The sequence below is a fragment of the Cricetulus griseus genome, chromosome 2 (genome assembly GCF_003668045.3).
Source record: "Cricetulus griseus strain 17A/GY chromosome 2, alternate assembly CriGri-PICRH-1.0, whole genome shotgun sequence".
Lineage (NCBI taxonomy): Eukaryota > Metazoa > Chordata > Mammalia > Rodentia > Cricetidae > Cricetulus > Cricetulus griseus.
Genome location: NC_048595.1, coordinates 43,766,477 through 43,792,813, shown reverse-complemented (window position 1 = coordinate 43,792,813; position 26,337 = coordinate 43,766,477). Strand labels below are relative to the sequence as shown.

Here is a 26,337-nt window from a genome sequence, read left to right as displayed (position 1 = left end):
CTCTTCCATTTTTAAGAGAGGAAAGCAAGTCTTTAGTGATTAGTTTAAGTCAATTTATTGAAGTACAAAAATGGAAAATTTGTCCAGTCCAATTTTTTTTCTGACATCAAGGAGAGTGTACAATCTGATGGATAAGGCAGTGGGGGTGCCTGGGAACCCAGTGGTGACACTGCTCTAGCATCTTCTGTGTCATCTCATTCGGTCCCCACTTTCCAGATAAGGAACCTGAAGCAAAGAGGGCATGATCACTTTCTGGTGACCACACTCATCTAAAGCAGGGTACGGCTGAGATTTCAGTCACCATCGGTGTTGGGGTATAACACCAGGAAATCCAGATTAGCTGATATTTGTTTGGATTTCTTCAGTGCCAAGTCCAGTGCAAGGGACAGGAAGAAAATGGAGATTCAGCAAGGCCTTTCCCTCTCCTCCAGTCTTCGGCACCCCCTGTCTCTCACTCACTCCTAGCCTATGGTCTTGTTTCTCTTCCTTGAGAAAAATCGATGCATCTAAAGATAAGTGACAGCCACCCAGCTTCCTCCATAGTGCCCTGTCTCATGCCTATGAGTCTTGCTTCCTTTCTGTCACTAGATCACCTGCCCTGCTGCTACCTGCTGTCCCTTTCCTACAGGTGACCTTCACCAACACTTCGGAAGGAACAACTGTTTCCTGGCTACTCAACAACCCCCCTTCAGCATGTGAAAGAGAGTCAGCTCAGCATGCCCAAAGCTCGTCTTCCATCAGCTTCAGTGACACTTCGCTTCTCCCCAGCTAAGGGCAGCTCGGCCCTTTAAGTCAGACAAGCCATAGTCTAGACCTTGACTTCTCTCTCTTGTCCATGTTCTTCACACAAAGTATCACCTCTTGGACTTAGCCAATGTATGCAGATGTCTTGGAGTGAAAAGGACCCACTTGGAAACAGGGCTCAGCAGCTAAAAAGTATATCCTATTCCTGGAGAGGACCTGGATTCTGTTTCCTGCACCCACATGGCAGCTCACAACTGTCCATAGCCCTAGTGCCAGGAGATCTGATGTCCTCATCTGCCCTCCATAGGTGCCAAACATACACACATATACGCAGACAAAACATTTATACACTTAAAATAAAGAAGAAGCAGGGAGGGCGAAGGAGGAGGAGCAGCAGGAGGAGGAGGAGGAGGAGCAGCAGGAGGAGGAGGAGGAGGAGGAGGAGGAGGAGGAGGAGGAGGAGGAGAAGAAGAAGAAGAAGAAGAAGAAGAAGAAGAAGAAGAAGAAGAAGAAGAAGAAGAAGAAGAAGAAGAAGAAATATGACAATGGTGGTGAAAAGAGTGGGAAAAACACATTCCTAGATTACTAGATTAGAGAAAAAGCTCAGGGAAGTGTGGCCAAGGGTCTCTGATGTTATGTTACTAGTCTGCTGGTCTACATGCAGGACTGTTAGTCTCTGCTCTGGGGAAAAATTGTTCCCTCAATCTGAACCTCTGCTAAACTAAAACTTAAAGCTAAGGGAGCCTCTTCTGAAATCTCTCTGGACATGAACAGACTATGGATGCAATGTAATCAGTTGTCTCCTGTCCCTGTCTATCATAGGACTTCTTTGCTATGATAGACTGTGGACAGTACCCTTAAACTGTGAACCAGAATAAACCTCCCCTTTGTCATTAAGCTGCTTTTGACACAGCCAGAAAAATAATTAGCACAATGATAGAGTCAACCAACCAGAACAGGGACTTAGGAAATAATGAACGGACATTTCCCTCTTTTAAGTTGTCTACCTTGGGGATTTTTGTCATAGCCAAGGAAATCTAACACAGAAGCTTTCCCAAGGTTAGGTCATGGTGTCCTCAGAAGAAAATGAGCTTGAAAGAGAGTGATACTGGGGGAAATAAAGACAAATGAATTTGGGGGATTCCCTGAAAATGCTGCACTCGGTCCAGAGCCAGATGACAATCTCTATGGGAAGAGCCAAGAGTGAGTGAAGCATGGGGGCTAGAATACAGCAAGCACCAGCCACCTCAGAACTTCACTACAGCCAGGACAGTGACCAGAAAAAAATGCCTGCCTTGGGCCAGTCCAATTTAGCAACTCAAACCAATAGCATAGACCAGTAAAGAAACCGGCAGAAGTAGCAAAGATGGCATCTCTTGTTTTCCAGGTCTTTTGTTATGTATCTCACAAATCTCATACATTGTGTGCTCCATAGTATGATATGCTGGCAGCCCATTCAATTGCATGTGCCATGTAGGAGTGTTTTAGATACTAAATCTTATGACCTCTTCCTAAGAGCCCCCAGAATCCTAGCAGAAGCGGCAGCTGTCCATCATTGCTACGGAGAGGTATCAGCAGAGAGGAAGGGCCTGTAGCTCTGTACTTAGACTGTCACGGGTCAGTCAAATCATGCCTCAATTCTGCACCAATGGAGTGGTTTTGGGGAGAGTCATGTGCCTTCTCTATGCCTGGGTTTGCCTGTTTTTCTGTCTGTATGTATGTATGTATGTATGTTCTTAATGAGCAAAATGGAAACAATGGTGGTACCTCATAAGATCACCGGAAGAGATTAAAAAAAAAACAAAAAAACCAATTACTCTTCAAAGCACTTAGCAACTGGTGCTTCACAACATCAGTATGGCCGTTGGTGACTACAGTTGCTCTGTGTCTTCTGCAATGTGTTATCCCTAGGGCAGTGCAGGACAGGCAGTGTGACTGACTTTCTCAAGATTGACTGCTGGCTAACTGGGGTATCCATTAACATATCAAAGCAGACTCTGACTCCAGATTCTCCCAGCATCTCTCAGTCCTATCTATTACATGGTATGGCTAGCAGACCCTACCACCTATGCTAAATGTCTCTGGCCCAGAGGCTGGTCTTCCTAGCCCCCTCTCCCCCATTCCTCTGGCGCCTACACCAGTCTCTTGGCCCAGTCCATCCTTCTTGGTCAGCAGCTCCTCTCTTGCCCCACCCCTGCCCCCACTCTATCTGGCCCAGCTCAGTCAGGTCATGTTCACTGCAGACTTTACCAGATGTCTCTGCCTCTGACTATGCTCTCTCTTTTCTCTACAATAAGCCTTCTCCTTTACCATACCTAAAACAGCCATATTCTTCCTTTTTTATTTCTTTTTTCTTTTCATTAACTGACTAGTTAGCCAAACTCCAAATGATGAGTGCTTGGAAAACATTCTTTGAGGTGTTATTCAGGTAATATTCCATGTTCTTCAGAAGGCTGAGTATGCACTATAACAGACAGGAGCAGTCAGACAGAACAGGAAGACTGTGTTCCTTATTGTGGATGTGAGTTTAATCTTCAGCACCACCCTAGGACATCAGTGGGATACCTACCAGAAAAAGAAAGGGAAAGCAGCAGGCAGTGAGCCAGGCTCAGACTTTAGGTGCCCCATCTGAGCACTGCAGATCTGCCCTCTGTTTCCTGCTTTGGACCCTGTCTGTGCCCCTTCTTCTGCCTGAAAGGTACCCCTGCCACAGCTCTATGTGAAGGACACCTTACTTCTGCTTTCAGGTCCTGCTGGTGTTACCTCCCCACACAGTTGCCTCATCCTCTGTGATCCCTCAGATCTTCTACCTTGGGAAGCTGGGCATCCATAAGCACCCAGTGCTCCAAGGCATGCCTGTCTGCTCTCTACACTACACAGCCTGAGGGCGGGGCCTACCTTGGACCCGCAGTGCTCAGTATAGGTCTTGCTTGTGGCAAAGGTTCAGTGGTCAAGCTGATTGGCTTCATGAATTAAATACGATTTTTAAAGTCTTGTGGTATGATATGGTTCCTCTAGAACATATGGTTTGCGGGCCAGCGGGATCTTTTCCGACCACTTCCGTAGTAAATGGCTTCATAAGAACTTGGCTTCCTGGAATTTTGCCTACACTTATAATTGCAACCCCATTGTCTCCTATTTGTTTGACACCTCATAATTCCCTTCCTTCTTCCTTGACTAATAATTACAGGCTGTTACCCCCTCCAGCGATCCCTGGTGTCAGATGTATCAGGCCCAGATCAGCTTCCTCTCAGCAGACAGGACCCCAGAACAACATTTTCTGTTTGAGACAGTTTCCTAAAATTGGAAGATAGGCTTGACCCTGGGCTGTGAGCTCTATTGTGTATCTGCTCAATGAGCCTATTACTCAACTTCCCCAAAGTGTAGTTTCTCTATCTGTAAAATAAAAACATTCACACCTTCCTTCTGCAGGATGTTGTGCATGCAGTGAATGACAAGCAAAGATCTAGAGTACAGCAGGTGCTCAATAAATGCTTTAGCCTTTCCTGCCCCATGCAGGTATGATCTGTTGATCTTTTCCTCCTGTGATATAATAATAAATGCATTGTCTTCGAGACACGCATAAGAAACCCCACTGTACACAGACACAGAAAGCAAAGTCTCTAGAAGCCTCTTGGATATCACTTGATCCTTCCACTTGCAGCCTTTTCCCCATCATGTCTTCAGGCAGAAGCCCACAGTACAGATCATGTTTCCCTGCAGTTCAGACCACCCTGCAGGCACGGCACCTCCCCGTGACACAGAAGCACACAGTATCAGCAAGTGCTATGGAAACAAGGGTGGGAAAAGAGGGAAGGCTATTCTAAAGAGAGCAGCAAGGAAGGCCTGGGGGCTGACACTTGCAGGGAGAAACCGGTGGGGAACAGACAGACTTCCAGCATAAGAGAGGAGGCAAGCTTAAGTGGAGACTCAAACCCCAGCATTGCCCTAGAGGGAGCAAATATATGACAATAGAAAGAGAGCTTGGGAGCCAGAAAACCAAGGGTGTGACTTGGTGGTGCTGCTCTCTAGCTGATCAGCCTTGGGTAAATTTCTGAGCTTTTTCTCATCTGGATAATGGGTTGGAAATCTCAGCTCACCCAGTACCAGTGCTTTGCACAGCAAGTGCACAAATTAACATATGTGCGCATAAAAGTTATACCACAGCATGGATCTTACCATCATAAACTTGTAGGTCGTTTTCAGTCTCCAAATGTCTGGCTTCTCTACCAAGCCACTTTGCCAAGGGTTCCTTGAGGTGTCCTTAAATGCTTTGCCCAACTCCAAAACTCCAGAAGGCTTTGGAAAGGCTCGCAAGATTCACCCATGCTTACCCAGGAGAATTTAATCCTTAGCCACCTTTGCTGTTCTGTACAAACGACTCTGCATGCATGGTCAAAAGGAGAAGGAAATAAAATAATTAATATGCTACATAATTAACATTCATTCTCATGCATTACCAGTACAAGTTAAACTAGTGTCTAGTACTATTGTCACGTACCTCTTGTTGCCATAAGGGCTAATAATGTGTTTTTCTTATTTGGATGTGGCTCCTGACAGGTGGGGCCATGAGCAAACAAAATTGCTCTCGAACATCCACACATGTTGTGTACAGAACCTTGGATCAGTGCCCAGGCAAGTCTTTCATGTGCTGCCATCCGAGAGGAGGTCTCATTTGAAAACTCACAACTGATACTCCTTCACTGTCCAAACGTAAACAGAACTGGGATCCAAGAATTCACCGACGCACATCTCTGGTGGGTATTAGCTAGTGCTGAATAATTCATCAGCAGTGGTGATCGTGGTGTTAGAAACGCTCCTTCTCCTGTCCCCAGACCCTCACAAGAACAGACACACAGGATAAATGAAATCCTTATAGATATACATTTCACAAATTTGTTTCCTACTCTCACAGCACCACACCATAGGTGTCCTTCTACCCGATTTACGTTTGAGACTGGTGGTAAACCTGAGGTCTGCCCTAAGTGTCTACCATGTGAAAGTTGTCCTTCCTTAAGAGTCTTCAGTCTCTTAACTTCATGGAAGGATGAGAAAAATCAGATTCAGTCATTGCCCCATAGAGCTCACAGCTTAGCAGGGATACAGAGTCATCAGATTTGTAGTCACTTTGTCCACGATGTGGGATGAAGGACATTTGTGATGTGGCGGAGAGTTGGAAGATTTGATCTGGTTTGAGGTGGGTGAGGGGCGGTAGGGTGACCAGTAGATGCTCTCAGAGGAAGCTTTGAAAGCCTGAACCTCCAGAGAAAAGAGTAGACAGCTTGGGGATGTTCCAAGCAAAGAGCCTTCCAGGCAAGGGAAACAGAATACCACATTGGCAGCAAGGGAGGCAGTAGCAGAAGCAGGTAGGGCAGATCTTGATGGAGTAGAGCCAAGCTGAGATGCAGAGGGGCTTAGATACTTTCAAGGCACAGATGGGCCTCTCTGAGGTCTGACGTGGAAAAAGGCAGCCTAGATCTGTATGCCCCTGCATGCTTCCTGCCTCCACCCATCCTGTCTGCTGCAGCCCCAACAGACACAGGCTGATTCATTGCAAAGAGGTTCATGGTCCAGGAAAAGGATGCTGGTGACAGGGAGGCTGGTAACTGGGACACAGGGTGTGACAGTGGAGATGGAGAAGTATTGATGAGCCAAGGGATCCTGAGGAGGCACCAGGACTCTGGAGCCAGGTAATTCCCAGCTGGCTACAGTAGGGATGTCATGAAAGTGGAGAATGCATAGGAAGGAGCCAAGGGCTTCCTCAGAGAGGGTGTGAGACCCTATTGTTTGCCAGTGAGTTCCCTTTCCTTTCTTTTTCTTTTCCAGTCTTTTGTATGAAGATATAAACTAAAGCATTCTCTTTTAAAAGCTTATATAGGATCGTAACCCTGTTTTATATATGGGAAAAGCCTGGCTCCCCGTGGATTTTCTGTATTTTCATATTGCCATAATTTAAACAATGTGATGAATCCACTGGCTGTAAATTCTGAAGCTGGACTCGGAGAAGTGGAGTTTTATGGGGACTTTATTGAGCTGTGCCCCCAGGGCTAGGTGGCAGTTTGTGGAGGAAAACGGTATTTGGGGGTGGGGTAGAAGAGGGAACTAACATTTATGAGGGTATTCACTGTGGACCAGGCCATTCATCCCTTGGGAAATTAAAGTGAGTGGTGTTTGGTGCTTGATGGGAGCTTAGGGGTTAAGTGAGTGGCACACAACAGTTAAGTGGTCAACCAGGCTAACTCTAGTCATGACCCTGCCACTAATAGCATCCCCATTCCTCTCAAATGGACGACACATCCCAGTAGGACAGGCTATGAGGGAGGCAGGAGGCTTCCTGGTTATTTCCCATCTCTTCAGCTTTTCCAGATTGCACTGTTTAGCCTGAACAAGTCCCCTCATACAGGGGGCAAAAGGCATTTTTATGTTCTGTCTCAGACTTCCCCATGGTGGCAAAGCCCATACCTTTCAGGTCCACATCGAGGCCCAGTACTCGATCTCCACCTCTGCTCTCCTGTGAAAATCCCACAGATGAACAAAAGAGGTGCAGGTCCAAACTAGCTTTGTCCACACCTCAGAGCCTCCTTCAATCAGATTCACAAGGGCAGCTAGTCAAGGCATTTGATGTCCTTCTCTGGAGCAGGTCAGTTCCACTTTACATACAAGGAAACTGAGAGTTAGGAAATTTGAAAAAACTGTCCAGAGTATTTAGTAGCAGTCAGATTTGAACCCCAGTTTCAAGCGCACAAGCCTAGTGCGATCTTCAGCAATGGTGGGTTCAAATACGCTAATGTTCTACTAGCTCCCAAACCTCCAGCTTGGCCTAGCCCCTTGGCCTGAGAAGTGGATACCCACTGTGCTCCCAACAGTGAAAGATGTCCTCGGCTGGACATTGACACGCACTAAGTAAGGTGTGCCACAAGAAGACTCTTCAAGGAATTAACAGGACCATGCGGAGCACAGAACCAGGAGCACCCCCCAAAGGAATCAGTGAAGACTTTTCAGAGAACTACATGGGAGTGCTCCCTCAACAGAAAAGGGATGGAGAATGTGGGGTGCAGAGCTGAGCAGACCTGATGTATGGAAATTACCCTGATGGAGAAAGAGGAGCTCAGAAGAAGACACAGACTCACAGAGAGTGTAAGACCCAGCTAAGCCTTCTGACAAGGGTTTCCCACCTCCTGGGGCTGGTCTGCCCACTAGTGACTGTGGGGATCTGAAATGTTCTAAAAGCAAAATGACAAGGAGCAGGAATGTGGGAGGAGGAGAGCATGGGTTCCCTCGGCTCTGCTCCCAGCAGTCTTCTCTCTGCCAGGCAACTGGGACTGGACCCTCTTGTGCCCTTCTGTCCATGGACACTCAGTAGGAATGTGGCTTTCTCTCTTCACTGCCTAGGAAATTTGTAAGCCATTTTTTTAGGCTCCATGTCCCACCCCATCCTCTATGAAGCCCTCCATGACCCCTTCCTCATATCCACTCACCCTTAGTCATGGCATCCACACCTTTGGGGTTTTGCAGCTTTTGAATTACCCAAAGGATGGCATTGTGACATTGTTAAGACTATAGTCATACTAGCGCAGGTGAAACAAAGCTACTGTGCAAGGCGCTCTCTATCGCTCTCTCTCTCCTCCCCTCTCCCTCTCTCTCTTTTCCCTCCTCACCTCCCTCCCTCTTTCTCTCTTTCTGTGTGTCTGTCTCTCTCTGACTCTCTCTGTCTCTGTCTGTGTGCATGTATGTGTGTCTATCTGTCTTCCTCTCTCCCACCCTCCCTCTCTCTCTCCCCTGTCTTTATGGTCATTTTTACAAATTATATCACTTCTGTCTTATCACTATGCCAAAAGTTCAGTATTAGTTTCCCACTTTAAAAATTAAGAAATGGGATGGAGAGCTGGCTCAGTGAATAAAGGCAGGAGTTTGCTGTCAAGCCCAACAACCTAAGTACAATCATAGACCCATATAATCAAAGGAGAAAACTGACTCTCTCAAGTTGTCCGCTGACCCCCATGGGCAAGCACTTGCACAGGCACACACGTGTGATCACACACACACACACACACACACACACACACACACACACACACACAGTAAAATAAATAAATAAATAAATAAATAAATAAATAAATAAGTTCTTATGAAGCAACTGAGTCTCTAAGAGGTAGGAAGATCTTACTGCCATGTAAGGCCTGGATCCCACATACACCTCAGCAGTAGAAGGTATTGAAGGCAATAGTAAGTGTTGCCATTCACACTGACTGAAGAGGTGAAGAGGGCTGAAGTGCAAGGAAAGACATAAAATGATAGTTTTGTTTTGCTGCAACTATCTCAGACTGTTCCTGCACAAGTACAAAAGCATACCCTAAGGATTCTGGGAGTTAATCATTGGGACATGAAGACCCAGAAGGAGTATGAGGCTGGCCTTTGTTACCCACATGGGTACATTTTCCTGAGCCCGATGGGCATCCTTCTCCACACCCCTACCAAGTCTTGTGACTGGCCCATCTTCTACCCTGCAACAGAAGCCTCTGTGTGCCTGTCCTCAGAGACAGACGGAGCACCAAAACTCGGTGGTGTTTCCTGGTTGCTCTCTCCCAATTAAGCAAAGAAGCCAACCGCAGCCTCCTTGAACCAAACTAATTGCATCCTAGAAGGCTGCTGCCTGCCAGCTTTTGCCTAGAGTAAGGTTTTATAGGCCACTTAGCCCCACGCCCAGGTTTATGATGGAAACACTGACAAAGCTTCACTGATAAGGCTGCAGAGCACCCCGGAGACCAGAAACCTAGTAATTTTCCAGACTCCAAATTCCAAATCCAGCCTGGATTCTGAGATGTGGGCCAACAAGGCTCTGGCCAAAGCTGTTTGTTTCCCTTCCAACATGCTCTGGAAAGACAGCATGATACCTTACCAGGGTTTTAATGACAAGTTTCTCCTTCAGCATCACCTCCTGGTACCAGCTTAGCGTGCCCATTCTTTGCGCTGCCCAAAATTCATTCATTTGTCCAACCAATCATTGAATTCTGAGTTCCAGCGTGGATTCTGCTGAACACTGAGGAGAAAGACTAACCTATTAAATTACTATTAGCTCAGTTCATTTCACCAGCTCTTCAGTGAGTGACTTGGTTCCATCAATGAAGCCTCACATTGTGCACAACTCTGGGAGGGGGAGGCGTTCACATAAACTGCAGTCGTATCAAGGGCCTTCTTGTAGTGGAATAAGGAAGAATACAAATAAAACAGAAGAGCTGGGGAGATGATTTGGTAGTGAAGAACACTTGCTGCTCTTCCAGAACCTGTGTCAGGCAGCTCATAACCATCTGTAAATCCAGCTCCAGATCTACAGCTTCCTCTGGTCTCCCCAGCACCCATATACACATGGCAGATATTCACTCAGATGCACACAACCCCTTTGGCAAACCTCTACCTCCAAAAACATTTATACTCCAATTCATAACAGTTGCAGAATTACAGTTATGAAGTAGCAAAAAAAATAATAATTTTATGGCTGGGAGTCACCATACCATGAGGAACTGCTGTATTGAAGCATCACAGCATTAGGAAGGTTGAGAATCATTGCTCTAAATGACATCACAATGCTGATTTTCACCCCGTCACTCCCAACTCCTTCACCCCTTCACCCACGCATCTTCTCTGCAGACATCATCTCAGCCCCCACCTCCTATCTTGCCCCAAGTTCCATTTGGAGATCTGTAGTGAGAGATCTTACTAGGTGCCTGTAGCGCTGACCATGCCCATTTGGCTGTGGCCACAGGTGCATACTGGGCGTGTGGGATTTAGGCCTAAAGGGGAGACAGGCTCGCTCTCTCAGGGTTCTGGTCGGGTCTCAGAGGGCAGCTGAGATTGGATGCTCTAAGTGCTGACCCTGGGTTATCGGTTTCTCATGTAAGTGATTTCTCCCCAATAAAATTAACCTACATCATCCCTATCCCGTGTATGGTAATTTTACTACAACAGAGATCTGTACTGTCTCACCTCTACCCAAGCAATCCAGGCAGCACTTTCAAATGAACGTTTACTACAGGATTCCACTGTGTTTTGCTTACACACCATCTAGTCCTTAATCCTATTTGAGAGGACTCTACCCCAGAACTGAACATGAGAGATGCCCTGTCAGTGCGTGCCCTGGAAGCCAAATGTAGAGTGCCCACCTAGCATGTTTTAGGCCATGAATTCAATCCCCCAGCACAACCAATAAAATAGAAAACATATCATCTAAACACCGGTCAGATACACAGCAAGGAATACAAAGTTTAATGAGTGGTCAGCACGGACACAAACAGAAAGAAACGCTACTTAAGTTTGCTCCCTAATGAATGGAAGTGACATGAACTCCTGAACTAATTGGGAGCATGAGGGTAGGGGGGAGGGAGCTACTACAATAAGAGCAAAAGAAGAGGAGTAGAGGAGAGGAAATGGAGGGGCAGAAATATTGAGTTGGGGGAAGAATAGAGGAAAGAGAGCAGGATGAGAGATACCATATCAGAGGGAGTCACTATAGGTCCAAGAAGAGATCTGGAACCAGGGAGATCTCCAGAGACCTATAACGATGACACGATCTGACAATCCAGGCAATGGTGGAGAGGATAACCTAAAAGCCCTTCCCCTAAAATGAGATTGATGACTTCTCTTTATGCCATCCTAGAGCCCTCATCCAGTGGCTGATGGAAGCAGAGACAGACATCCACAGATATACACTGAGCTGAAATTGGGAATTTAGTTGAAGAGAGGGAGGAATGAAGAACGAATGTCTGTACCAGGTTGGAGAAACCCACAGAAACAGTTGGCCTGAACAAGGGAGAGCACATTGACCCCAGATGCTGTCTGGGAGGCCAGTAAAAGACTGACCCAGACCCCTGAACATGGATGTCAATAAGGAGGCCTCTGCACTCCAGGGAGCCTCTGGTAGTGAATTAGTATTTATCCCTGGTGCAAGAAGGGACTTTGAGAGCCCATCCCACGTGAAGGGATACACTCTGGCCCTGGACACATGGGGAAGGGCCCAGGACCAGCACAGGAAGATTTGGTGGACTTTGCAGAGCCCCCGTTGAGGGCCCTACCCTGCCTGGGGAGTGGTGGGTGGATGGGGTGGGGGGTGGGCTGGGGGTGGGAAGGAGGGATGGGGGAGAGGGAGGGAGAGGGAGAAGGGACTTATATGTGAAACAAGCTTGTTCAAAAAAAAAAAAAGTTTGCTCCCTAATGGAGTAAATCATGACTTTCTGCCTTGATATGCAATGGCTGACTTTTCTGTAATGTTATCAGCAGATACCCAAAGACCTTTGCTTTCATTTGGAAGAAGCAACAACATGTGTTTGTACTCTGTTTCAAGAAAAACTCAGGACGCCTAGTCTGTGTCACACTTTAAGCCACAGAAGCCTTGACCATCATCTTCCCATCTCTGGCCTCTTCCTTATCACCTGATAGCAGAATGTTGGTCCAACCCATTAGCTGGATTGTGACATCAGAACCTCACACAGACAACAAGTCCCATAGATGCTTTGGGTAAGTCACGTATAAGCCAGGTGCAGGAGATGAACTGTACAAATGTAGACTGAACTTCTGAGAATCTCATGAGAACCAAGATTCGAGGGCATATTTTGTCAGTTTCTCAAAAACTGTGCAATGAAAAGCTAGGAATGCAGCCCCATGGAAGAGTCCTTGCCTTGCATGCATGAGACCCTGAGTTCAATCCTCAGAACCACTGAAAAATAGACACTTGAACAATTTGTTGCACTTGTGCTTCCTACTGCTTAGAAAGAACAACGATTGGTGGGGCCTTGGCATCTTGGAGGCAACATATACTACACTTTAACATACCACATTAGCTTATTGTGGCTTAAATAACCAGCTATGAGTAGAAGACACTGCTACAGTTTACATCTGAAATGTCCCCCAAAGGCCCATATTCTGTAGGTGTGACCGCTGGCCTATGGTGCTAGCGGTTGCTGGAGTCTTTAGGAGATGGAGCCTAATGGAAGGAAGTTAGTTCACTGTGGTCCATCCCAGAAGGGATATTGGGACCCCAACATCTTCCTCAGCTACCATGATGGAATCATCTTGATCCAGAACACACTTCTCTCCATGAATTTTGGCCTGTCACAGGCCCAGAGGAAAGGGAGTGAAAGACTATGAACTGAAACTTCTAACACTGTAAACCAAAATAAAGTTTTCCCCTTTAAAGATGTTTTTTCTAGTATTTAGTATAACAACTGGAAGACGACCACCACAGACAATTAGGGGGCAGGGGAAGAGGGACTCTGCCTGATCAGACCATGTCACAATCATTTCTTCAGCTTCTCTGTGATGACCCAGTAGAGCCAGCAATATTTATGGTGCCTAAGCCAGACTGCAACAATGGGTGGCATACCAGCAAACCTCCACATGAAAATCACACTAATAAAACCTTGAAGTCTAGGGGCAAATCCAGGCAGTATGTGTCAAGTCATTATGTTCTCTTAAAAAGCACCATTTGGGTTGCTACTGGGCTCTGTTGGAGACTGAATGACTGAATATCAGACTCCAAGATAAGTTCTGCCCCAAGCTGAGCCTCCCAAACTGAGTGTTAGCATAATCCAGCCCATAAAGTTGGCCATGCCCAAAAAAGTTCAATCACCCAGTAAAAGCAAGCTCATGGGGACTGAATGCATAGTGTAAGTAGCTGGGCTAAGATGCCCATACTCCTGAAATGCCGTTCCAGCAATCCGATGCCTGTAAGTTTCATGCCAACGGATGATACTTCATAAGATGGGACACTCTCCTGAAGACAAGGCTAAATATTTTGAATAGGGAGGTAATTTGTCCTGGCCAGAACAAGATGTTCAGAGCCAAGGGGTAGAAGGACTGTATGTCTCATGATGAACTTGAATCCCCTCCCCATCAATACAGCTCTGGGCTCTGCTAATTTGGGGATTGAGACGAGGTGATGATGTTTTAGGGAGGATTGCTCCATTGAGGTGGCAAAGCAGTTGTCACAGTGAGCTGGGATTTCATAGGGCCATCTGGGCATTACACTAATGGAAAAACAGACCAAGAAGGAGGCAGTCTCCAAACTGGCCAGGATGTCTGATACTGGTTGTCATGGAAAAGCAGGACCTCTATTTTTGGGAGAAGGAGGAATATAAGGATTTCTCTGGAGGCTCCAACTCCTGCCCTGTCTCACAGTAAAAGCCAGTGAAAATTTTCTGCAAGTTTCTATCAGCGGCTCATATCCCTCAAAACCAAACATTTGGGCCACCCACCATGGGACAGCAAAGGGGTGATTGAGGATGAAAAACAACAGAACCAGAGTGAAATCATTAAAAAGAATTGACAAGCAGCAGCCATCTGAAACGAGGCCCTGCCTCCCATCTACACTGCTTTCTTTGCAACAGAAGTATTGGTGTGTTTCACTGAAATAGCCTTGTCTTTCCTCTGCATCACTTTGGCTGTTAAGACATTTGGTAATAGTAACTGAATTTGTAATTAACCCACAGGTTTCAAAAATTACTGGAGAGGTGGTCTGGATGCAGCTGATTTTTAGGAAAATCCATTCTCAGTCATAAGGGTGTGTGTGTGTGTGTGTGTGTGTGTGTGTGTGTGTGTGTGTGTGTGTGTGTGTGTGTGTGTAGTTTGAATAGAGAAGGCAGCCACAGGCAAGTACAAGAGACATTTATTAGTTCTAAGTAGCCATCAGCAAGGACCCCCCTGCTTTGGAGGGAAGCCACAGTGAAGAGCACCTCTCTGGAAGCTTCTCTGAGAAAATGGGAACACCCACATTTTGTCTCCTGATAAAGAGGTTGAGGGTCATTTCTAGTGCTCCATTATCCATGGTGGGGCATTGATGATGATGTAGGTTGGCATCTTCAAAAAAGTAAAGGTTTTCTTTTTGCTGTATGTCTCCCTGGCATTCAGGGTTCCCTGACTCTATGTGTTTTTAAAGTCTGGGCCATCTAATACCTTTTGACTAATTCAGTTCCACAGCTGATCTTCATCGATTGGTGTCAAGAGTGGAGCTGACAGAGTTGCTTTAAAGTCCCTTCAGAGTCAACAGATGACAAGAACTTCTAGGAAATAACATATTCTCACCACTGTGGGGAGTGGCCATTCCTTTGTGTGGCTATAATACCTCATTTTATCCTCTCCACAACACTTGATGGTCAATATTATTTCATTGCCAATTTAAAGATGAAAAGGCTTGGCGAGGGTTGTGCAGCCAGGTAATGGAGTGTTTGGGTGGCATGATCGAGGCCCTGGGTTCAATTCTGAGTGTTGCAAATAAGTAAAAAGTAAGTAATAAAGTCAAGAAAGCTGTGACTCAGAGAGGTTAATTAACTTCCTCTAGTCATATAAAGCATCAAAACTGCAAATGCAATTGTGTAGGAAAAAGTGTGGGCCCAGAGAAGGCCTGACTCCATGAAAGGCTCCAGACTGCCATCCCAGTGTCTCATCTGAGCCACACTCTCCTTCCTTTCCTCTTGAGCATGCTTTCTCCAAGCAACAGTTTCCATGGGAACATGAGCATAAGGACCAGTGATAGGACTCAACCAAGTGGCCCTAGGTGGTGGGATATAAGAGTTCTTTCATGCTCACGGGCATCAGGAACTCAAGGCCCTGAACACCTGACCAACATGTGGCTTCAGAACAGTCCCCTATGAAATGGAACCTACCATCTACATATGGTCTCTCCAGCACCTAAAACCACCACACTTACCCCTCCACATTCTCTCCCCAGCAGACAAATGGGGTGACCTCCTTCAGCATCCTCAGGAACCCTTGGGATTAGCCCTGCAGGAAATAAGAAGAAAAGCCATGTATCCAGTTCCATTGAGTACCTGGGTAAGGACATATGCAGGTCTTAAAGTCTACCTCTGGGGTGGCAGTTCCCTGCCTCTATATATCAGGAAGCCTGCCCAGTGTTTTACAGCCCAGAGCTGATGCTGAGCCTCGAGGCTTCCCTAACTCTTCACTATGAAAAGAGGCCAAGAACTTCAAAGTCGCTTTCTTGTCACAAATCTAACAGACTGGAAACATTTGGAACACCCATGCTGAGCCACCAGATCTGTGATGCATCTGGAACTTTCTAGCATTTCCCAGCTTTCTTGGATGTTTCCTCTCCACAAGTACTCCCAAGGACTCTTGCTAAATCAAGAGAACAGGCTCTGTCTGGATGCCACTCACCCTTCAGCAACCTCCAGGTGCTGAACCCCTACAATCACATCTCCAGGAAGCCTCCCTGATACATTTTGAATAAGTGTCTCTCAAAGGACTATGTGGCACTATTGGGAGGAGATGGAGCCTCTTTAAGGAAGCTAAGGTCATTGGAAATGCGCCTTTGAAGATGCCATTGAGACTGAGGCCCCTCCTGTCATTCTTTGCTCCTGTCTGTCATGAGGCAGGCTGTTTTGCTCCAATACTGTGATGTACTGTTTCTCCACAAGCCCAAAAGCAATGGGCCAGCCTCTCATGGACCCTCTAAGCCAGAGTAAACATTTTCTCCTGATAAAGCATTTATTTCAGGTACTTTGTTACAGTGATGGAAGGCTGTCTAACATACTCCCTACAGTTGGATAGGAACCCCATGGCACTTTGTTCTCACCTCTAACAAAGTCTTCCAAGGGGGTAAGAGGCCCAGCTTGGAGGAATCTGACACCAAGGGTTTGCTCGCCGGATCGGCAGTGAGCCTGACACACCGGGACAGTGCCAAGGCCCCATTGGCAGTTCTGCCTCCATCCACAATGAGAGAAAAGACATCAGAGTATTGGAATTGTTTGCATCTACCAGAAGGGAACCTTGGTCTCATACCCACCAGGAGAGGAAAAGACTCCTGTTACACCCACCAGAAGAAAGGATGAGAAGAGGACAATTGTAAAAGCACATTCAACAACAGAAAAACCCATATGACACCACCAGAGACTAGGAACCATACACCAGCAAGACCTGAACATCACAATGCAGATGAACGAGAAGAGAAAGACCTTAAAAACATCTTCATGAAAATGATAGAGGACCTCAAAGAGGACATGAGAAAATCCCTTAAAGAAATGGAAGAAAAAACAAACCAAAAAAAAATACAAGATATCAACAAATCTCTCAAGCAAACAGTTCAAGATCTAAAAACTGAAATACAGACAATAAAGAAAGCACAACCTGAAAGAATGTTGGAAATAGAAAATCTGGGTAAACAATCAGGAACTACAGAAGCAAACATAACCAACAGAATACAAGAGATGGAAGAGAGAATCTCAGGAGTTAAAGACACACTAGCAGAAACAGAATCATCAACCAAAGAAAAATCTTAAGTCCAACGAATCCCTAACAGAAAATATCCAGGAAATATGGGATACCATCAAAAGACCAAACCTAAGAATAATAGGTATAGAAGGTGAAGAAATCCAACTCAAAGGCACAGAAAACATATTCAACAAAATCATAGAAGAAAACTTTCCCAACCTAAAGAAAGACATGCCAATGAAAATACAAGAAGTCTACAGAACACCAAATAGACTGAACCAAAAAAAGGTCTCCTCGCCACATCAAAACAACAAACATACAGAACAAAAAGAAAATATTAAGAGCAGCAAAGGAAAAAGGTCAACTAAATTATAAAGGCAAACCTATCAGAATTACACCTGACTTTTCCATGGAAACTCTGAAAGCCAAAAGGACCTGGATAGATATTCTACCTACACTAAGAGACCATGGATGCCATCCCAGACTACTATACCCAGCAAGGCTTTCAATCACTATAGATGGAGAAAACAAGATATTCCATGACAAAACCAGATTCAAACAATACATATCCACCAATCCAGCCCTACAGAAAGTTCTGGAAGGAAGTCTGCAACCCAAGGAAGTTAACCACAACCAGAAAAATATAGGCAATAGATAATCCCACTTTAACAACAGCCCAAAGGAAAAAGAGATAGAATCCCACACATAATTTCACCACCATCACCCAATCAAAAAAAAACAAGAATAAACAATCAATAGTCATTAGTATCCATCAACATTAATGGTCTTAACTCACCTACAAAAAGACACAGATAAGCAGAATGAACAAGTAGACAGAATCCATCCTTCTGCTCCATACAAGAAACACACCTCAACTTCAAAGACAGACAGTACCTAAGAATTAAAGGTTGGGGAAAGATTTTCTAATCAAATGGACTCAAGAAACAAGCAGGGGTAGCAATCCTAATATCTAAAAATTGGACTTTAAAATCAATCAAAAGAGATGAAGGAGATCACTTCCTACTCATCACAGGAGAAATCCATCAAGACGAAGTCTCAATTCTGAACATTTATGCCTCAAATACAAAGGTATCCACGTTTGTAAAAGAAACATTACTAAGACTCAAATCACACATAAAACCTCACACACTTATAGTAGGAGACTTCAACACCCCACTCTCTCCACTGGACAGGCATACCAGAAAGAAAATTAACAAAGAAACTAATAGAAGTTATGGCACAATTGGACTTAAGAGATATCTATAGAACATTCCATCCAAATACAAAACAATTTACCTTCTTCTCAGTGCCACATGGAACCTTGCAACATGGCAAACCTCAACAGGTACAAAAAATTGAAATACCCCCTGTATCTTATCAGACCACCATGCTTTAAAGTTAGAATTCAACAACAACATGAATTACAGAAAACCTACAAACTCATGGGAATTAAGTAATACCCAATTGCACAATTTGTGGGTGGGGGAAGAAATAGAAAAAGAAATTAAAGATTTCCTAGAATTCAATGAGAATGCAGACACAACATACCCAAACCTATGGGACACTTTGAAAGCAATGCTAAGAGGAACATTCATAGCAATAAGTGCCCACATGAAGAAACATGAGAATAATCACACTAGAGAATTAACAGCACAACTAAAAGCTTTAGAACACAAAGAAGCCAATACACCCTGCAGGAGCAGACACAAATTGAGGGCTGAAATCAATAAAATGGAAACTAGGTGAACAATACAAAGAATCAATATAACGAAGAAAATCAACAAGATAGACAAACCTTTATGCAAACTTACCAAACAGCAGAGAGTAAACATGCAAATTAATAAAATCAGGAATGAAAAGGGGGACATAACAACAGACACAGAGGAAATCCAGAGAATCTTCAGGTCATACTTCGAAAACCTATCTTCCTCAAAATTTGAAAATCTAAAGGAAATGGACAATTTTCTGGACAGATTTCACTTACCAAAATTAAATCAAGAACAGATAAGCAACTTAAATAGACCTACAACCCCTAATGAAATAGAAGTAGTCATTAGAAGTCCCCCAACCAAATAAAAGCCCAGGGCCAGATAGCTTCAGTGCAGAATTCTACCAGAAATTCAAGGAACAGCTAATACCAATTCTTCTCAAACTATTCCACACAATAGAAGCGAAGGGTCATTGCCAAACTCTTTTTATGAGGCTTCAATAACCTTGATACCCAAGCCACACAAAAACACAACTAAGAAACACAACTACAGACCAATATCCCTCATGAACATTGATGCAAAAATTCTCAAAAAAAAAAACTGGCAAATCCAATCCAAGAACAAATCAGAGAAATCATCCACCATGATCAAGTAGGTTTCATCCCAGGGATGCAAGGATAGTTCAACATGCGAAAATCCATCAAAGTAATCCACCGTATAAACAGACTGAGGAAAAAAACCACATGATCATCTGACTAGATGCCGAAAAAGCCTTTGACAAAATCTAATATCCCTTCAAGATAAAGGTCTTGGAGAAATCAGGGATAACAGGAACATACCTCAAAATAATAAAAGCAATATACAGCAAGCCGACAGCCAACATCAAATTAAATGGAGAGAAACTCAATGAAATTCCTCTAAAATCAGGGACAAGACAAGGCTGTCCACTCTCTCCATACCTCTTCAATATTGTCCTTGAAGATCTAGCTAGAGCAATAAGACAACAAAAGGAGATCAAGGGAATATAAATTGAAAAGGAAGAAGTCAAACTCTCACTATTTGCAGATGATATGATAGTCTACATAAGTGACCCAAAAACTCTACCAGAGAACTCCTACAGCTGATAAACACCTTCAGTGAAGTGGCAGGATACAAGATTAACTCAAAAAAAAAAAATCTGTAGCCCTACTATGTACCGATGACACATTGGTGGAGAAAGAAATTAGAGAAAGAAGATACCAGAAAATGGGAAGATCACCCATGCTCTTGGATAGGTAGGATCAGCATAGTAAAAATGGCAATCTTGCCAAAAGCAATCTGCAGATTCAATGCAATCCCTATCAAAATACCAACACAGTTCTTCACAGACCTTGAAAGAACAATACTCAACTTTCTTTGGAAAAACAAAAAACCCAGAATAGCCAAAACAACTCTGTACAATAAAGGATCTTCTGGAGGCATCACCATCCCTGACTTCAAGCTCTGTTATAGAGTCATAGTTCTGAAAACAGCTTAGTATTGGCACAAAAATAGACAGGTAGACCAATGGAATAGAGTTGAAAAACCCTGTTATTAACCCACAAACCTATGAACACCTGATTTTTGACAAACAATCCAAATTTATATGCTGGAACAAAGAGAACATCTTCAACAAATGGTGCTGGCATAACTGGATGCGGACATGTAGAAGACTACAGATAGACCCAAGCCTATCGCCATGCACAAAACTTAAGTCAAAGTGGATCAAAGACCTCAACATAAACCCAGCCACACTAACCCTATTAAAAGACAAAGTGGGAAATACCCTTGAATTAATTGGTACAGGAGACTGCTTCCTGAACATTATACCAGTAGCACAGACACTGAGATTAACAACTGATGAATGGGACCTCCTGAAACTGAGAAGCTTCTGTTAGGCAAAGGACACAGTCAGCAAGACAAAATGGCAGCCCACAGACTGGGAAAAGATATTCACCAACCCCACATCTGACAGAGGGCTGATCTCCAAAATATACAAAGAACTCAAGAAGCTAGTCTCCAAAACACCTAACAATCCAATTAAAAAGTGGGGTACAGAACTATATAAACAATTCTCAGTAGAGGAATCTAAAATGGCTGAAAGACACATAAAAATGTGTTCAACATCCTTAGCTATCAGGGAAATGCAAATCAAAACAACTCTGAGATGCCATCTTACTCCTGTCAGAATGGCCAAAATCAAAAACACCAATGACAGTTTACGCTAGAGAGGATGTGGAGAAAGGGGAACACTTCTCCACTGCTGGTGGGACTGTCAACTTGTACAGCCACTTTGGAAATCAGTATGGCGACTCCTCAAGAAAATGGGAATCAGTCTACCACAAGATCCAGCAATTCCACTCTGAGGCATATACCCAAAAGAAGCACATTCATACAACAAGGACATCTGTTCAACCATGTTCATAGCAGCACTATTTGTAATAGCCAGAAACTGGAAGCAGCCCAGATGCCCCTCAACAGAAGAATGGATAGAGAAAATGTGGTACATTTACACAATGGAGTACTACCCAGCAAAAAAAACAATGGAATCTTGAAATTTGCAGAAAAATGGATGGAACTAGAAGAAACCATTCTGAGCGAGGTATCCCAATCACAAAAAGACAAACATGATATGTACTCACTCATATGTGGATTTTAGACATAGAGTAAAGGATTACCATCCTACAATCCACACTGCCAGAGAAGCTAGGAAACAAGGAGGACCCTAAGAGAGACATAAATAGTCTCCTGGAGAAGGGGAAAGGGTCAAGTTCCCCTGAGCAAATTGAGAGCACTGGAAGAGGAGGCAGGGAACTTGAGAATGAGAAGGGAAGAAGAGAAAGGATGCAGAGGTCATGAGGGAGCAGAAAGCTTGATTCAGGGGAAGAATAGAAGAAAGGATATGTGATAGGTAGGGTTTTAGTTGGGGGGTGGTAGGGGAGGACGGGAGGTAGAAGGGAACTGGGATTGGCATGTAAAACATCCTTGTTTCTAACTCAAATAAAAAAAATTCTGAAAAGAAAAAAAAAAAGTCTTCCAAGTCAGTGGTTCTCATCAAGGGGAGCATACAATCCTCTCCCTTCAAATCCAGTCTTTTGGTACTATCTAAATACATTTTGTTTAGCATCACTAGGAAGTGCAACTAGCATCTAGTATATAGCAGCTAATGGTTTTAAACATCCAACAATTCATAGGAGTTTTCTACTTATTTATCAACCTATAATGTTGACAGCAGGACTGGTTTTCCAGGCATTCAGCCTGATCATTCAACAGCATTCAGCTCTCAGAAGGGCTTTGAACTTTTTTGGTGCTCTCCTGAAGCCACAAGGACAATCTTAGTAATTTGAGGACAAGGAGGGGCTAGGTGTTTTCATCTTGACCTGGTCACATACCCTGTGGGCAGTTTGGTCAATAGTTTGGAGGCTGAAAAGCCCTTTCTAGCCTTGGCAATATAAATGTGGAGACAGGGATACCATCAATGCCCTAGAAAGCCATACTCTACAGATGGAGGTTCTTGGCCATGTGCTGTGATCGAAGAAGATTGAAGAAGAAATGGATCCAGCCCAGGGAATTAGGAAAGGCTGCTTGGGTCAAGTGTCATTTTTAGAAATCAACTTTATGGATAAAAGATGGAAGGAGATCTCAATAAAGGAACAGCATGGCTCTCAGAAGGTAGAATGTTTCAGAAACTCCAGGCTATTCTTTGTGTCTAGAAGACATACTGAGATGAGAGATAAATTGGAAGGCTGGGATGAGCCATGTCACCATCACTTGAATAATCTCAGGAAAGAGTTTAAGTAAAACAGTGGTATGATCATTGTCTTAGTTTCAGTTTTATTATTGTGAAGAGACACCATGACCATGGCACTTTTATAAAGGAAAACATGTAATTGGGGCTGTCTTACAGTGTCAGTTTAGTCCATTATCATCATGGTGGGAAGCACGGCAGAACAAAGGCAGACATGGTGCTGGAGAAGGAGCTAAGAGTTCTACATCTTGATCAGCAGGCAACAAGAAGTGAACTGTATGCCACATTTGAGCATGTATAAGACCTCAAATCTGCCTCCACAGTGACATACTTCTTCCAACAAGGCCACACCTACTCCAACAAGGCCATACCTCTTAACAGTGCCACTCCCTATGGGCTGAGCATTCAAATACATGAGCCTATGGGGGCCATACTTATTCAAACCATCACAATTATATTTCCTTCAGAAAGATTATGAGAGGTATTGAATGTTGGTAAATGGATTGGAGGGACACCATCTCAGGGGTAGGTCATCATAAGAGCTCAGGAATGACAGGAGCTCAATGAAGTAAGACAGTGGCAACACCATGGGTGAGAAAAACATATCCGAAAGCTGATGGCATAAGACAGGATTTGATGATATTGGAAGATATGATGTGTAAGATGCATGTGTTTATTTTGAACGAAGATGCACCCAACGTGTGTGGCGGGGGGCATTTTCTTTCTACAAGGCCATATAGTACTATGTCCAGTGCACTAAGGGTCTTCCTGAATGACAAAGAGAATGTTCAGGCTGTCACAGGCCAGATGCCCTGTTATCTGGCCCACGGTAATACATACCAAACCCTTCCCTTCCTCATACTGAAGTTGATTTCTTGGCATATAATAGATAACTAGTAATGAGTAATTTAGAAACAAAAATGCCTTAAAATATAAAAGGAAGAAATATATTCTTTAATCAACACAACTAAGAATCATAGAAATGCAAATTGTGGTCATGGAGAGACCATCTTTGCTAGAAGTTGACTGTTGGCAATTTGGTAGACTTTTTCTAAAAAGGCACATTATGTGTGAGGTGACTTTTGAAAATGTCACCCCATCTATTGAGAAGCTGAATATTTCCAAAAGAACCACAATAAAAATTTATGGGCAAAGATACTTGGTGGAAGACATGCTGTCACCCTTGGGAACAATGCATAGGTGTGTTGCAAATGGAGCTCCTTAGATGGCAAGGCCCTTTGGAGAATCCCATCCATTTGGCGAGGGCCTATGAAAACAATATTACAAACTCCCGTGTTGGTCTCAGGGAGCTCATGGGCTTCAGGCTTCTCTAACTTTTGCTGTTTAATCCTATGGTAACTCTTAGTTTTGGTTTGTTAGTCATGATTATGTCTGAGTTTACTGGGAACAAAAGCCTCTACAGAAAAATTAAATTTCTCTGATCTGTTACAAAAAAACAGTTTCTTCGGTCACCCCTGCCTGCCTTTTCAGTCATCCTGAATAAGCAGGAAGAACTCACTAAAGGTTAATTATTATTGTTTATTTAATTCCAAAAGGAAATAGATATACTCCAAGGAACTTAAGGATCAAGAAAACAGTTTCTCAAAAGATGACATTAAAAACTTTATAGGAATATAGAAGGAAAAAGAGATAGGACATGAAATTTCAGACATGTCTCTGGCACCAGGACATGAACACTCATACTTTTTCTATATCAAAGTATCAATAAAGAAATCTAAAACTCCCAGTTCCTCTTAAAGAAAAATACATGTAGAAATTTCCAGAAAGAATAAAGAAACTTAATCCTAATAGTTAGTGAATTGGGTATTAATCAGTATTACTTTGAGAACTTATAAAGAACAGTGATATAACTATAATCCACATAATAAAGGTGACATACAGATTAATTAGAAAATGGTATACATCTGAAAATGATACCCTTTGTATCACGATATATTCAGCTGATTTCATATTGTTGAGAATTAATCACAGGATTTAAATCTCTTACTTTGTAATCACATGTTTGCTGGCGGCTAAGGCACAGTACGAATAAGACATACCTAGCTAGACATAAACATCTGGCTACCACTGAAACGATTTGAGGTAAAGGTCAATGGCTTCAAGGGAGTGGGAAAGAAGAGAAACTAAAATGTTAATGATTCTTGGAAAATGATTAAAGAGAAATGATTTGAAACTGCTCGTTCTGGAATACACTAGAACTTGTACAAATAAAGATGCCCTGAGCTAGTCAGGGCCATCAGTTTGAAAGACAACCGGTGGTCAGACTTTGTCACTGACTTCACACATCCTTCCTGCGGCACAAGCACTCTGGCAGATACTTATGTCCTCCTAATTAATTTATTTATTTTTAAAATTGAAGGTGGGGGAGAAAAGAAAAAAAACTGCCCCAAAACTGGCAAGTGAGTATAAATTTAAATGATGGAAACTCTGCCATCATCCAAATTTTAAATGATATCATTTTAACAACATGAAAAATGTATCATAGCATGACTCTAGATGTAAAAATAATTCAGTCAGTGAATATCACTGTTCATACAAGCTCCCCATTTCACCTACAGACTTCCCAGCTGGGGCTTTCACTATCTTTACCCTGGGAGTGAGATATGTCTAGAAATGCCAAAAGGAATGATGGGTTGGATCAAAAGGGATTACCTGGGGGGAGGTGTGGGGACTCAATATGTAGAAGGAAGAGCTTACCCCAGATAAGGCAGGCAGGGTGGAGCTGTTCTGGAGAGCTCAGGGGAGGCTCAGAACAGCCAAAATAAATAAATAAATAAATAAATAAATAAATAAATGTTTATTCCTTTCACTCATGGTTCTATGAGTACACTAGGTTGGGGGGGGCATTTCTTATCTGGGCTTTCATGTGATTAGTCATGTGACTGCTTGATCTGGAGTCTTCTTAATGCTGTCTGCTAATCCAAGACAGCACACTCAATGTGGCTGGAAGTTGATGCCAACTGTCCCCACAGAAGGGGTTGTCACAGCCTCATAGTGTGATGGCTGGATTCTGAGAAGATGTGGCCCAGGAAGGAGACCCCAGGAAACCAGGTAGACAGAGAGAGCCTTCTCAGGACCAAGTCTTGGAAGTCACAAAATGTTCATCTGGATGCACTGTTAGTAAAAGAGGTCATGAGACTACCCCATAGTCAAAGGGCAGACGATTAGGGTCCAACTCTCAGTGGGGTGGGAGACAGCAGGCATATGCTGGAAGGAAAGGACTGACAGGAGCAATTGTTCAAGCTCATCTACCAGAAGTCTTCAAAACACCTTCCACAAGACCAAAAACAGGCTTTGTGCGCTCCAAAGCATGACTCTCCAGCCTGGCTAGGATCAACTGTGTGTGGTTCTATACCTGGAGAAAGGCTCCAAGGAACCTGGGGTGCAAGGGTTCCGGGCGTCTGTAAGCCTTAAAACTGTGGCCAGAAGATACAGTTTCACCGTGGGTCTTGGCAGCACTGGGTACATACATACGCAGAGGCCTCCATTGTACACATCCGTGTCAAGGCCACAATTCTGAAAGTACAGAAAATAGAGTCATAGCTCTTAAGTTATTTAAAAACCTCTTAGGACATCTGAGAAGAATTTGGGAGGCCTTTGTAGGCTGGTGGAGACAGAGGCCCTGTAATTCCAGATGGAGGGGAAACCCTGTAAAATACAAGTTAGCTATTAATATCACACCTAGTTTTTCATGCCCTCCTGTGTAAAAGCAAAGTAGCATGGCCTAAATACATGAACACTATGTGTCTCAGAACGGATGTAAACAAGCACCAAAAATGTACTTACAAAAAAAGAAAGACTGGGAGAAACATTTCAAAGTCCTAACATTGTCTCTGTCATCTGTGATGTCAAGTATGTTTGAAATCAGGATGTCTTTAA

General features: G+C 43.7%; 1 long non-coding RNA gene across 1 annotated transcript; it reads right to left on the bottom strand.

The window, feature by feature from the left end:
- Positions 1-1,216: 1,216 nt before the first annotated feature.
- LOC103159704 lies at positions 1,217-26,041 on the bottom strand. Its single transcript, XR_004768185.1, has 6 exons — positions 25,814-26,041; positions 15,443-15,516; positions 9,644-9,784; positions 5,246-7,394; positions 4,924-5,127; positions 1,217-3,309 (listed from the first exon to the last, which is right to left on the bottom strand). It is a non-coding gene; the product is annotated as an uncharacterized LOC103159704 (long non-coding RNA).
- Positions 26,042-26,337: the final 296 nt, after the last annotated feature.